General features: G+C 50.2%; 1 protein-coding gene and 1 pseudogene across 1 annotated transcript in view; one reads left to right on the top strand and one right to left on the bottom strand.

The window, feature by feature from the left end:
* The window catches only part of DTNB (dystrobrevin beta), a 220,691-nt gene extending 206,941 nt beyond the window's left edge, over positions 1-13,750 (bottom strand). Inside the window, exon 1 of the mRNA XM_040992931.1 lies at positions 13,498-13,750. The gene's annotated coding sequence lies outside the window, so the exon portion shown is untranslated. The remainder of the gene's footprint in view (positions 1-13,497) is intronic.
* On the top strand, positions 4,002-4,310 carry LOC121164730 (annotated as a pseudogene).
* Positions 13,751-15,358: the final 1,608 nt, after the last annotated feature.

Below are 15,358 nucleotides of genomic sequence, written 5' to 3' on the forward strand. Positions count from 1 at the left end.
GCTGGAGTCAGGAGTCTCTGCAGGGAACTGAACCCAGGTACTCTGACGTGGGAGGCAGGCATCTGAACCACTAGGCTAGTATCTTTCAATAGATGATTCTATAAACAAAGTGCAGTACTTCCATACATGGAAATACTGTTCAATAACAAAAGAATGAAGTACCAAGTCATGGAGGAAGCTTTAATGCATATTGCTACATGAAAAAAAGGCAGTCTGAAAGACAGTATGTTGTGATTTCAATTCCACGACTCTCTAGGAAAGCAATCAGTGACTGCCAGGGGTTTGGAGAAACGGGGGAGGCCTGAGAAGGTGACACATGGAGGAATGTTGAAAGCAGCAAAGCTATTGCATAATGGTAGGCACAAGGCACCAACACTGACAGACTTGTACAGCATGAAGAGCAAACAATAATCTATGCAAATTTGTTAAAAACCCAGGATGAAATACAGATCATGCCAAAGCTACCCAGCTGTATCACAGACGTATGGAACAGCCTGGCTACAAAAGGTGGAGGAGGGCCCAGCGGCGTGGCCTAGCAGCTAAAGTCCTCACCTTGAACGCGCCAGGTTCCCATATGGGCGCCGGTTCTAATACCGGCAGCTCCACTTCCCATCCAGCTCCCTGCTTGTGTCCTGGGAAAGCAGTCAAGGACGGCCCAAAGCCTTGGGACCCTGCACCCATGTGGGAGACCTGGAAGAAGTTCCTGGATCCTGGTTTCGGATTGGCGCAGCACCGGCCGTTGTGCTCACTTGGGGAGTGAATCATCGGATGGAAGATCTTCCTCTGTCTCTCCTCCTCCTCTCTGTATATCTGACTTTCCAATAAATAAATAAATCTTTAAAAAAAAAAAAGGTGGGGGAGAGGTAGTGACTAGCACGTAGAACTACACAGAACCATTAGCAACGGGCACCGGACAGACGTGTGGGACGCACCGCCTCCTGGCCAGAATCACACCTTGTTTCCAGGGCCAACACAGACTGGATCCTTGACCAGAAGCAAACATAAACAAATTCAAAAGAGCTGAAATCATACAAAGTGCATTATCTGCCCATAATGGGTTTGAGATAGAACTGACTATAAGAGACAAATCAATGAAACCAAAAGCTAGTTCTTTGAAAAGATCAATAACAATGATAAACCACTAGCAAGACAAGGAACAAGAAGGCATGAATTACCAGTATTACTAATTAAAGAGGGGATATCATTACAAAACTTATGAATGTTAAAAGAAATCCTGGGGCTGGTACTGTGGTGCACAGGATCAGCCACCTGCAACGCCTACACTGCAAAGGAGTGGCAGTTCAAGTCCCACCTCTCTACTTCTGATCCAGCTCCCTGCTAACGTACCTGGGAAGGCAACAGAAGACAGCCCAGGTGCTTGGGCTCCTGCCACCAAGGTGGCAAATGTGGATGGAGTTTGAAGCTCCGTCCCGCCCCAGCCATTGCAGTAATTTGGGAAGTAAACAAGCAGATAGAAGATCTCTCGCTCTCTCTTTCTCTCTCCTTTTCTCTCTCCTTCCCTCTCAAATAAATCAATCTTAATAAATACATAAAACAAATATTATGAGAAAGCTTTGAACAATTCTATTCTATACACGTACATATGACAACTTGAACAAAACCTATCAATTCTTCAAAACCTGTAAATTACTGTAACTTGCCAGAGCAGAAACAGCCAGCCAGAATAACTATTTAACTAGTAACAAGGAAAGAAATTGATTTCTACTTTTACAAAACCTTCTGTGATCAGAATTTCCAGACCCAATTCTGTGAGAAGCCTTCAAGAACATGAAAGACAAGCAAATATTCCTGGCTGACTCTGGTCAGCATGGCCCAGATGCCTAACCCAAACCAAAACAGCACAAACCAGAACACTACCAGCCATTGCTTATTAATGTAGATGCGAAAGTCCTCAACCAGACCATGGCCAATCAGACCTATGGATGCATTAAAGCTCAGCACAAAGCCATGGGGAACAAGATAGTGCAGTATTGGCCCAAGGACAACCATAGGAAGCAACAGGATGCAGGGAGCGGCCAGAAACCCTTATGCTTAAGGTCAACTGATCTTCCACAACATTGCCAAGGCAACCCCATGGGGAAATGCAACCTTTTCAAGTGAGCGTGATCCATCCATTTGTAATATCACTGCAGTGTTTGGGCACATTGTGTATTTCACTGACTTTTTCACAAATGGTACTAGAATCAACCCTGGTGCATTCATACAAACTGTAATATACACAAAGAGGTTACAGAAAGTTATGCAGTACAGGGCGGTGCTGTGGCATTTAACAGGCTAAGCTACCACCTGCAATGCCAGCATGCCAAATGCTCTACTTGTTGGGGTCTTGCATCCGTGTGAAAAACCAAGACGTTCCAGCAGGCAGAAGATATTTCCCTCTCTCTCTAACTCTACCTTTCAAATTAATAAAACAAATCTTGAAAAATAGTGTGGAAAAATGAAATGAAGACAGTATGCATTTTCCATGAGCTTTTGGAAGAACCTTGTAGGAGTTTTCAGCCACAACACAGAGGCACCTTGAAAACATGAAGGTCTTTTATGTGACTATCATTAAAAAACGAAAAGCATAGGGAAGAAACAGGCACTTCACCAAAGGCCACAAATGCTACACTGCCGTTTCCATGAAACATCTGGAATGAGTAAATCCACAGTGGTTCCTGGCCTGGAGTGGGAGGGGAACAGGGAGATCTGCTAACGGGCCTAGGGCTCCCTTGTTCAGCTAACGAACGCGTTCTAGAATCCCACGGGACTGCACAACTGCCTGAATGGGCCAAAGCCAATGAACTGCAAAGGGGAATTTCTTGGCTGTGTGAAGTGTATCCACTCATACTGACCAGCAGAACAAGGACGTGACCGGGGACGGCTCACCGCCTGCTGCCCTGCTGGAGTGCACCTGTCGTGAGCTGCCGCTCCCTCGGCTTTCCTGCAATCTCCCACGGCTGAAAACCTGGGTGGCTTCCAAGGTTCTTTTTTAATTTTTTTTTTTCCTGTAGGGAACAGGGTTGCTACAAACAACCTGTACTTGTCTCTTGCTGGGCTGGGGCAAGAGTTTATCTTGGGTGTGCACCTATAAGAGGAATTGCCAAATGGTTTTCTCAGGTTCACCTAAGTACATTCTTGCCTGCAAGGCACCAGAGATCCCGGGCACTCGCACCGTCTGCAGCACCTGGCCTGTGAGTCGTCTCTCTTCCATCACGAACGATGACTTTCAGCTTCTCACATACTTAGGGACCACCGGTAGTTCTTTTAATCACCTACTGATGCCATTACAATGAAGCATTTATTACCCTTGTCATTTAAGAGTCTCATTTCAATATATGGAAGAACTTTGTAGGGAAAAAAAAAAAGCCAAAAGGAAACTAAAACTGATCAATTAGGCTAATTTGTTTAAAAAGAAAATCTAGCTATCAAAAAACCCTCTGGAGAAAATGAAAACAGATGTGTAACCAATAGCCAAACAGCTGGCATCCAGGACATACCTGTACTCAGCACATGCATAAATAAGAGAAACTGACATGCCAGTTGGCAATTCAATTCATTTAAGAAGAAAAAAAAAAAAAAAGTAAAAGGTCCCACATGATCTCAGGTGGCTAAGTCGCTGCCTGTGACTCCAGTAGCCCAACAGGCCCTGGTTGGTATGCCGGCTGCTCCACTTCTGATTCGGCTCCCTGCTAATGCACCTGGGAAAGGCAACAGATGACAACTCCAGTGTTTGGGCGCTTGCACCCACATAAGAGACCTGGATGAAGCTCCTGCCTCCTAGCTCCAGCCTGTCCTAACCTTGGCCATTGTGGCCAGCCAGGCAATGAACCAAGAGATGGAAAATCTGTGTGTCTAACTGCTTCTCTGTTTCTCAAATAATGTGTTCTAAAAACTATCTGCCCAGAAACTGTCCGTCTACAACTGTGTCCTAAGGAGACTTACGACAAGAAGGTTTACGGTTTCCGGTGGCAGGGTCTGGGGAAGGGGCAGCAGGCGCCATGTCCAGCCGGGAAGGTGGCAAAAAGAAGCCCCTGTAACAACCCAAGAAGCAGGCCAAGGAGATGGAGGAGGAGGATAAGGCTTTCAAGCAGAAACAGAAAGAGGAATAGAAGAAACTGGAGGAGCTAAAAGCGAAGGCCGTGAGGAAGGGCCCCCTGGCCACAGGTGGAATTAAGAAATCTGGCAAAAAGTAAGCTGCTCCTTGGCACCTGAAGTGATGCTGCCCTCGACCCCACACATGTCTGAACATCTGGCGTCTCGGCCGGAGCATCTTTAGCCGCCCATAGTTAGAATGTAGTGTCACCTTGGAGCCCGTTGCACATTTACAAATAAAATCGTAAAAAAAAAAAAAAAAATGGGGGTAGGGCCCGGCGCGGTGGCGCAAGTGGTTAAAGGTCCTCGCCTTGCACGCCCGGGATCCCATATGGGCGCCAGTTCTAATCCCGGCAGCCCCGCTTCCCTTCCAGCTCCCTGCCTGTGGCCTGGGAAAGCAGTCGAGGATGGCCCAAAGCTTTGGGAACCTGCACCCGCGTGGGAGACCTGGAAGAGGTTCCTGGCTTCGGATCGGCGTAGTATTGGCCCGTTGCGCTCACTTGGGGAGTGAATCATCGGATGGAAGATCTTCCTCTCTGTCTCTCCTCTGTGTATATCCGCCTTTCCAATGAAAAAATAATAAAAATAAATCTTTAAAAAAAATGGGGGTAAAAAACACCACTGTATGATGAAAAAAAAAAGGTTTACAATAGTATTCTTTAAAAACATAAAATCAGAAACACAATGGGAAAGGAACATTGCAGTACAGGCATTCACACAGTATGATATAATACAGCAGACCTGATCTCAGCAAGATGGCTCTATCTCACCAAGCTAAGTGAAAAAAAGACTTGGGCACAGAACTTCAGGACACATTGCAATAGGACCGGGCAAGCCCTGGGGGGCAGGCCTCATCCTGTGGGGACCCACATGTCACTCTCACGTCAGCCTTGCCCTTGTCCTGGGAACACCAAATGAACCTCTAGACACTCAGCAACGTGTACCAGAGGACATGACAATGACGGCCACCTCAGGAGTGATTGTGCAGAGCCATGCCAGCACTCCGGGCACCTGCTGCTCCTCAGACCAAGCTCTGGTGTACTTTCTTATTCTTTATACTTGCATATCCTATTGGTTACACGATTCTAAGCCACCTATTTCTTAAAAACAAAACAAAAAACACACACAACAGTGATTTACAGGGAAAAGACAAAATTTATAGGGAAGGAAAGGAAAAAAAGACAAAAATCTCTCGTCCACTGGTTCACTCCAGATGCCTTTAAAGGCAAGGGGTAGGCCAGGCCAATGCCAGGAACCAGCAGCTATATCCAAGTCTCCAGTGTGGGTGGCAACAGACCAGGCACTTGGACCATGTTCCCATTACATTCCCAAGTGCATTAAGAGGGAGCTGGATGGGAGTGGAGCAGCCAGGACGTGAGCCAGCACCCACAAGGTATGCTTGTCTCTCAGGTGGCAGCTTTACCCAAGCTTGACTACTTCTCCTAGGAAGGGAATGACCACTAAGCAGGCACAGCTGCAGGACTTCAACATATCCTGGACAGTGTAAACAGGTGTTGTGAAGGGTCACATTTTGTACCCCTGCAGGGGATAATGACCCCACTCTCTCCAGCTCATCTACCAATGACCATTATCAGACACACATATACAGCAAAGGGTCAGCCTACAGGTTAAACAATAGTGAAGCTTAACTTGGAGACTACACTCTTAAACAAAACCGAGGGAGGAGCCAAGACGGCACCTGGCTCCAGGGCAGCAATGATTACAGCGTGGATACTAGGCAGAGGGAGGTACAAGTCCCAGGGGCAAGGGAACCCGGGCTGAGGTCGTAGAGCTGGTCATCTGGCAAGCTCACCAAGGGGGACTCTGCTGTACCACACTGCCCCCCTCCAGAGCACACAGGACTCAGATCCTGACCACAGTGGTCAGCGGAGTCTGGGGGCCAGGCTCTTGTCAACCCCCACTCCCTGCCTTCTCCGAGGAACTGAAGCGAGACTGCAGGCAGAGCAGAAGAGGCCTGCCATGAAGACCACCGGAAAGGCGGGGCTTCCGGTCTGCTCAGGGCTACCAGGGTCCTTCAGAACTAGCCTTCACTTCCTGAGTCCTTTTGGTCACTTTTGCTTTGGCCACATCCAAGCATCCTCATATCCTGACTCCTGTGCGCATTTGCCATTTCCCAGCAAACCCCTGCACCTGTTCTCCACATGTCCATGCAATTAAAGTGTCAGAGGTGGCAGAGATTATCTTTAAGATTTTGTTTATTTGAAAAACAGAATGAAAGAGAGAGAAACAGAGGAAGAAGAAAATCTTCCATCCACCAGTTCACTCCCCAAAAGGCTGCAGTGGCCAGCGAGAGGCCAGACTCAAGCTAGCAGCCAGGAATTTCCTCCAGGTCTCCCAAGTGGGCTCAGGGGCCCAAACACTTGGGTCACTTTCTGCTGCTTTCCCAGGCACATTAGCAGTGGGTTGGATCAGAAGTGCAGCAGCTGGGATACAAAGCAGCACCCATATGAGATGCTGGCACTGCAGATGGCAACTTAAGTGGCTATGCCAGAGCAGCAGCAGCCCTGAGACTGTCACTTTATTTGGGGGGGGAGGGGGAGGATGATGAGAGGGAGATGGTCACCTTTCAAGCACTCAACCCTAACTAAGCAAATTTCAGAGTAAACACACACACCCACCCCAGGGAAAGTAACGGTACATAAAACCCCACAGAACTGATCTGCTTTTTTGTTTTTGCGAATCTGAGTGCACACTCCATGTTCCCATATGAAACACGGAGTTACCTGAACTCTGACACTACTGAGGGCCCCGGGGAGCAGACACAACCTCACTGGGCTGTGGTGCTGGCCAATGTCCTGCAATTTGCACAATCTTTGCATAAAAGCCTGATCAATGTCAGATAGTGACACCAGACACCAATATGTATGACTTAGAATAAATAGCAGTAATGGTTATAATAAAGGAAGTGACAAGGCTCCTGTGTCCAAACCTGATGATTATAGCATTTGGGTCAGCTTTTAATTCACTTATATTAATAATATACAAGAGCTAAAGATTAAAATGTTTTCTCTAAATGGGTCTTGATTTGCTTAAAAAAAAACACGTTAACAACTGAATGTTATCTACAACTCAAAAGAAGTATGTCCTACTCTCTATGCGTTAAAGTTGTGTTACGACACATCAAGCCACCTCCTGGCACACCAACATCCAATATGAATTCTGGTTCAAGTTCCAGCTGCTTTACTTCTGATCCAGCTCCCTGCTAAAGCACCTGGGGAAGCAGCCAGGGTGGGTCCAAGCATGTGCCACCCACAGGGACTGGCCAACGGGGAAGTAAACCAGAGAATGGAAGTTCCAGCTCCCTCTCTCTCTGTAGCCCTGTCTTTCAAATAAGTTAGTCTTTAAAAGAAAAAGTTAACACCTAATTAAAAGTATAAAAGAACAGAAGGAAACATCCTGAAATTGACAAAATACCCATTAAAAACTTTCCCTGAGCAGCTTCTTCAACAGTAAGGAAGCAAGATAAAAATGCTCATTACCGCCTCCGCTCCTCAGCTTCTGGGCCAGGCCCAGGCAACACAACAAGGGGAGAAAAGCAGTGAAACGGGAGAGGTTCCTGCTCAATCTTCTAAGCAAAGTGGCCCCTGGGGTCCAGATACACAGAATGCACACAAAATTTCTTTTAAAATTAAAAACAAACAATAAACCAACCTTTCCCACCCCGCCATGAGGCTGGAAACAAGACAAGACAAGCCTTATTTGGATCAGAAACAACAGATACATTACACAGTGAGCTAGAGGGAAGCTGTGGGCTTGCTGGCTTCCCAGCGCAGGGCTAGGGGACATGCCATTTCTTCCTCCTGGGCTTCAATGACACCAAGTGGAGGAGCAGACAGAAATAGGAGAGCACCTGAAGCAGGCACACTACTGAAGGCCAGGGATGACCTGGAAGCTACACAGTGCTGCGGCTGGTCTCTGCCTGGGGCCACAGATCACACAATGCTTTAGTTCAGGCATACTAGGAACAAGACAGTACAGGTGAGTGAGTCACCCCCCGTAGGACACAGGACACTGGCTTCCGGTGCGGGCTTCAGTGCAAGTCCCAGCTGCTCCACTTCTGCTCCAACTCCCAGCTAATGGTCTAGAAAAGCAGCACAAAGGCCCCTGCACCCACATGGGAAACCCTCAATCAGCCCCATCTCCTGGCTTTGCACTGGCTTAGCTCAGTCTCTCTCATACTCTATCATGCTCTCTCTCATTTTCTCTCTGTAAATCTGCCTTTCAAATAAAAATAAATAAGTCTAAAAATAAAAATGATGCCACTTGGGACACCCACATCCCATGCTAGAGGGCCTGGGTTCAAGTCCCAGTTTCCCTCTCAATTCTAACCTCCTGCTAACGAGTACTTCAGGAGTCAGAAGGTGATGGCTCCAGTGTTTGAAACCTGAATTGGGTTTTGGGTTCTGGGTTCCTAATAATACACACACACACACACACACACACACACACACACACACACACACCCCTGTTAATACTAACACACACTCCGTTCCACCTCACTTCACCATAGCTATTTGGGAATGAACCAACCAACGAAAGATAACTCCTCCTTGTCCTCCTGGCGCCAGTACATGTACCAGCAGCCCCACTTCCCATCCAGCTCCCTGCCTGTGGTCTGGGAAAGCAGTCGAGGACAGCCCAAAGCCTTGGGACCCTGTACCCATGTGGGAGACCCAGAGGAGGTTCCTGGCTCCTGACTTCGGATCAGCTCAGCTCCAGCCACTGTGGCCGCTTGAGGAGTGAATAAGCAGACGGAAGATCTTCTCTGTCTCTCCTCTTTTCTGCATATATGACTTTCCAGGAAAAATAAATACATTCTTTTATAAAAATAACGTACATCAGTACAGAAATCTATACACTGTTTATAGCCACTTTATTTAGAACTGCCAAACACCAGAAGCAGCCAAGACCCCTTCAGCAGGTGAACGGATAAACACTGTGGAACTTCAGCACAACATTATTCAGCACTAAACAGAAATAAATCATGCAGCCACAGGAAGACATGAAGGAAATCGAAGGGCACCTTGCTAACCAAAAGCAGCCAGTCTGAGGAGGTCACGTGCCATAATGCTCCCACTACATGACGCTCTGGAAAAGGTAGCTGGGAATGATCAGTAACTGCCAGGGGCTTAGAGTGAGGGAGAGGCGAGTGAACAGGTACAGCAAGAGAGAGTCTTAGGGCTGTAACATCATATTGTATGGTACTATCATGAAATTGGACACACTACTTTCACATATTATCCATTTGCCAAAACCCATGGAACTATACAACAGGGTGAACCGACCTCTGCTGTGGACTTCAGTTAGCAATAATGTATCACCAACGGTTCATCAATTAGAACAAATGCATCATACAAGATATTAATACTGGAAATCTCACAGGGGACAGGAGATGCATGGAAACATTTTATACAATTCACCCATTTTAGTCAGCTATAAGGATGTATTTTTATTCACTTAGGCATATTATTTTTAAAAACGTTTCACTAACAATTCTGAGCACATACATAAAAGCAAAGAAGGCAGAGAGGTAAGCAGCTGGTACATCAGGGCTCACAGTGGCATTAGCCACAACACCCATGGGTGAACACAACCCCAATGTTCACCAACAGGTGAATGTTTCACCAAAATGTGATTTGTAGGGCCTGGCCCAGTAGCCTAGTGGCTAAAGTCCTCGCCTTGTACCCACCAGGATCCCATATGGGCACCAGTTCTAATCCCAGTGGCCCCACTTCCCATCCAGCTCCCTGCTTGTGGCTTGGGAAAACAGTTGAGGATGGCCCAAAGCCTTGGGACCCTGCGCCCATGTGGGAGACCCAGAGGAGGCTTCTGGCTCCTGGCTTTGGATCAGCTCAACTCTGGCTGTTGTGGCCACTTGGGGAGTGAATCACTGGATGGAAGATCTTCCTCTCTGTCTCTCCTCTTCTCTGTGTATCTGACTTTTTAATAAAAATAAAATAAATATTTTTTAAAATATGGTTTGTACATACAATAAGAGATTATTTGGCCCTGAAAAGGAAACACTGACACATGCTACAATACAAATGAACTGTAAAGACATGCTGAGCAAAATAAACCAGCACAAAGCACTACATGATTCATGTACTTGGGGGGTTTGAAGGACAGCCGAATTACTGCAGACAGAAAGCCAGAACGGCGGCTACCAGAGACCCTGCACAGACCAGAGGAGAAATTCCTGTTTAGCGGATACAGCATTTCAAAAAGGGAGTGCACAGCAGCTGAACATGCTGGATGCCAGAGCACTGTGTGCCTAAAACGAGCTGGAAAGGCGAGGAGTGCTGTGATGCAGGGGGTTACGCTGCGACATGTGGTGCTGGCAGCCCATACTGAAGACTGCCACTTCCAACCTCTGAGTCTCTGCTTCCAATCGAGCCCTAACCCTTCCTGCTAACGTGCCTGGAAAGGCAGAAGATGGCTCCACCTGCGTAACGCCCTGCCACCATGTGGGGGGCAGGACAGAGTTCCTAGCTCCAGTGAATCAATACAGAAACTCTCTCTGTCTGTCAGTTTGCTTTTCAAGTTAGCAAACTGCTTTAAAAGAGTCAGTTGAAATGATGAGATTTATGTATTTTTATGTAATAAAAATTAGAAAATGCAAAAAAAAATGGCTATCTGAATTGAAAAGAAAATTATACTTCTGCAGTATACCACACATAGATATAGATTCCACATAAAAAGGAAAACTTTAAAACTCTCCAAAGAAAATACAGGGAGTATAATTCATACCCTGAAGCAAAGGAAATTTTCTTAAACTAGAGACACATGAAAAAGACAAGCCACTTAAGGGAAATTTTTTATAACTGCAACACTGAAATTTAAAACACTGGAAAGAGAAAGCCAAAGACAGGCGAGATGCATCTGCAACAGGTACATCGCTCAAAGAATTCAGATCCAAAGCAGCCCACGTGTTCCTGTGAAAACTGACAACAACCAAATCCAAGTCAAAGTAAAGAGTCATTGGGGCGAGTGGCATAGCACGCTAATCCTTCGCATGGGGCCCTGGCATCCCATAGGGGAACTGGTTCATGTCTCAGCTCTCCACTTCAGATCCAGCCCCCTGCTTGTGACCTGGAAAAGCAGCAGAGGATGGCCCAAGTCCTTATGCCCCTGCACTTGCAGGGGAGACCCGGAGAGAGGCCCTAGGCTGCTAGCTTCAGACCGGCTCAGCTCTGGCCATTGCAGACATTTAGGGAGTGAGCCAGGAGAAGAAAGTGCTTGCTCTCTCTTTCTCTCTCTGTAACTCCACCTTTCAAAATAAAAATAAGTAATTCAATCTTTTTTTAAAAAAAAAAAGCAAACGGCAACCTAGGTCCACAGCCACCAACTATGATTTAAAAATGCAAACTGCTCTAACCCAGCATTTCTTTATCGTTCACTATGGTGATGGCCACTAAGAAAATGTTTAACAAACTCCAATGCTGTGCCAGTCAGAAGGGACAAGGCAGCAAGGAAAGCTCCAGAAGCTCCCTACCTCCCACCGCAGAAAAGTCTCAAACACATGCAGTTAGGGGGCCATGAGCACGGCATACACACGGAAATGCAGAGAAAGGTCTGGAAGAGTCATTGGGAGCCTGGAGCTGCTGGGGATGCGCCAGCAGGGGGGTCTCTTATTCTGTCTGTGCTCTCTGGATCCTTGACCTGCAAGCGTGCCTTCCAAAGCACAGCCCAGAGTCTACAGCACACGCTGCAGGCACCGCCATGCACCACGCACCGGGCAACCACAGCACAGACCTGGCACAACCAGATGTAATCAGAAAAAAGTAAAGAGGGGGCAGGGAGGGACTGCAAACCAGCAGGAGGGAACTTTTCTAGAGAGGTGGAAATTTCCATAGCTTGCCTGGGATGGTGGTTAAAAGTTTTGTGGTTAAAACATCTGACTGCGCATGAGAAACACCTGTCCTGCAGTACAGGTAGGCTGTACAGAGATGAGGTTCATTTCCATGGAGTAGAACATGGGGTGATGAGAGTCCAGAAGTTTCGTCCCAAACTGCAGAAACGAGATGCCCTCAAACAGGAACTGTCCAACACCTGCTGGTTGCACCCTTAGCTCTCAGTCCTAGGGGAAAAGAACCCTGCTCAAGGCTCACACCACGATGCCAGGTCTCTGCTAATAGTGCCCAGGACACAAACTCTGAGAAGTTATCAGCAAAGATGCAAGTAAGTGTGAAGGTGAGATGCTCCTGGTTCTACGTCTAATTTCCCGACTCTAGGTAGAAACTTTGTGTCTAGCACAGGAGACACCCCAAAACCTTGCCAGTACTACGTTGAGTGCACAACACTCCCCCTTCGCTGCCACACCAAGGCAACTCCACTTGTGTCTGATAAAAATCCTCAGAGAACTCATAAAAGGTCAAGTTTTCACCTGGCAGACAAAGTAACCCATCAGGCACTGCAACCCGGAGAACTCCAAGAGCGGCCTGGGACTGGGCAGCCCAGAGACCGCCCCACATCATCACCACCACGCGCTCCTGCTGCAGACAAGAGCTCCAGAGGGAGAAAAAGCGCTCAGGGCACAGAAGATGGGGAGGGAAAGGGGAGAGTTGATCTCAGGCCCCCCGGGGCCAGGAGCCCGCCACGGGCAGGCAACACGCGTGCTGGCCCTGGGCCACCGCGCCGCCAGGATCGTGACTTCGAGGGACACGGAGGTCCCCAGGCCATCTGCAGCACCAGACCCTGTGTACCACGCAAGCCGAGCCCTACCGCTGCCTGCCCAAGGCTCCAGGAGTCACCGCCATCCCTCCCGCACCCGCGGCTGCGAGCGGGGAAGGGGCGCACTGCCCCAGTCCGGCCAGCCAAGAGGGGTAACTTCCTTTCTCCTCCCAAGTTTCCTGGGTCCCCTCTCCTCCTGTAATCACCCACCCCCACCCCTGGGTGCCGCCCCCAGCCTTGTGAGACCTTCCCGCTCCACGCCACAAATCCGCAACCTCCAGCTCCCCACATCCCGCAGAGACCCGCGCAGGACCCGGCGCCGGCCGCGCGACTCCCGGCTGCTTTGTGTCTCACCCGCAGCAGACCCCCATGCAGACCCGGTGCCAATGGGCAGCCGTCGACGGAGCCGGGCCCGGGCCCAGGGGGACTCCCCGACCCGGCGGCCCCGAGCCGGCAGGTTCCCTCCGAGGCCGCCCAAGCGAGCGGCGCTTCGGGAACGACCAGGCAAAGACTCCCTCCGAGGCCGCCAGGGCCTGGCCTCCTCACCTGCCCGCTGCCAGGACCTGCCGCGCTCGCCCCCCGCCCCGCGCGGCCGGCTCGGCCAGCAGCAGCCGCGCGCCCCGACACCCCCGCCACAGCCGGGCCCCGCTGCAGCCACCCCCGATCGCCGAGCCCCGGCTCCCGCAGCAGCCCCCGCCGACGCCCCCACACCTGGCTCGCTGCCCGGCCCAAGCTCGGGGCGTCAGCAAGGGCTCCGCGCGGCCGCAGCCTCCACGGTGTCTCCGGCCCGGCCCCCCTCGCCTGAGGCGGCGGCGGCAGCGGCGAGCGCCGGCTCAGGCCCCGGAGCCGCCCCCGCGGCGAACGTTCTCCGCGCCGGCCCGCGCCGCCTCCTGCCCGGCACGCGCAGCGAGCCCGCCCCGGTGCGAGGGCGCGGGCGCGGGGAGCAGGGCCGGGCGCGCGCGCCGCCGGCGGGGAGCGCGCGGCGGGGGCGGGGCTTCCGCCGGGCGGGGGCCGGAGGGGTGTGTCGGGGGGCGGGGCGCGCTCCTCAGACCCCGCCCCGCTCTGCAAGCGCGCGCGCGGGGCGCTGGGGACACTGCCACGGACCCGGGCACCTGCGGGGTCGCGGGGAACACGGGTCGAGGCGGGCACAGATGTCTACACCCTATTTCCCTGGTGGACAGGAGAGGGTGAAGGGGAGACTGCGGTCCTGGTCGCTGGTCGCCTGGCGCACAGCCAAGTGAGCAACCCTGGCATGGGGACCCGAGGCCAAGTCGGTCCATCAGATGGAGAAGTCGGGGCGGATCCACAGAAAGTCCCTGGTGAAAAAGGGGAAGAGAGGCGCTTTGAACCCTGGAAAGGGACTTAGCCCCTGGAGCCTTCACCGCCCCGCTGTGGCTGAAGGGAAGAGGCTGTCCCCCGTGAATAGCCCTGCAGGTGCCCCACCCTGTGGGAGCATCCAAAGGGTAGGACACTGTTGAAGAAATTCGCAGAAGAAATGCTCAGGTGTCACTTGGTGTGTTTGCTCCATTGACTGAGCAAAGGCATTTCAGTGTGTGAGCTGGGCTTTAGTCCCTTCTGGGCCTGGCAGGGCCCCCTCCTCCCTTGTGGGAGTGCCCAGTCCCACTCTGACCTCCATTTCCTATCCAGCTGCCTGCATTGTGCACCCCTGGGAGGCAATCTGCTGGCCCTGATGCCTGGGTCCCGACTTCCCCACGTGTAGGACCAGCAGGGAGCTCCTGGCTTGGGACTGGACTGACTGCAGCAAGCATCTGGGGAGTGAGCCAGGAAACAGAAGGTACCCCCATCTCTGTCTTTTAAGTTTAAAAGAAAATTTAAATCAACATTTTTAAAAAGCTAATAATTGAAAAATATATAGCGGCTAAACTGACGCCTGCCAAGCTGGCATCCCTTATGCTTGTGGCTTGGAGTCGGAATGGCCCTACCTACAGCTCACTGCTGGTGCACCTGGGAAAGCACAGAGAATGGCCTGTTTCAGCTCTGCTACGTATGTGGGAGACCTGGGTGAAACTCCTGGTTCCTGTCTGATCTGGCCCAGGCCCAAATGCTGCAGCCATTTGGAGAGTGAACCCGTGGGTGGAAGTCTCTCTCTCTCTCCCCCTCTGTCTATGTAACTGTATGTCAAATAAGTAAGTACATCTTTAAAAAAAAAAAAAAGGAGATGTTGCAAGTTGACAAAATCTATCCCAAAAATGAGTCAGAGGCAGACTCTTGGAAGCTCAGGGGTCTTGATGCACCGGGCGGTGGACTGTCCCACACCACCACAAGTGGAAGAGGGGAGTAGCGCCCAAGGGCCGCTATTAGGGGATTTTAAGCACACACTGGAATGAAAAAGTATCCAGTCACCTAAGCTGGTATTGGCACAATGTGACCAGGGAGAACTGTCAGGAATTCTTATCTTTCTCCAGGTTGGGCAGTCTTCCTCCCAGGGTTGTACAAGACCTGTGTTTTGACCTGGGCTGTCAGGGGAAACTTTATAGCTGAGTGCTAATCTGAAGCTAAGGGGAAGGTCAACCACCTGCAACCCAACTGCCAGGCACCATTAACAGTAACA

The sequence above is a fragment of the Ochotona curzoniae genome, unplaced genomic scaffold, assembly GCF_017591425.1.
Source record: "Ochotona curzoniae isolate NIBS_2020 unplaced genomic scaffold, NIBS_Ocur_1.0 contig_883, whole genome shotgun sequence".
NCBI classification, from domain to species: domain Eukaryota; kingdom Metazoa; phylum Chordata; class Mammalia; order Lagomorpha; family Ochotonidae; genus Ochotona; species Ochotona curzoniae.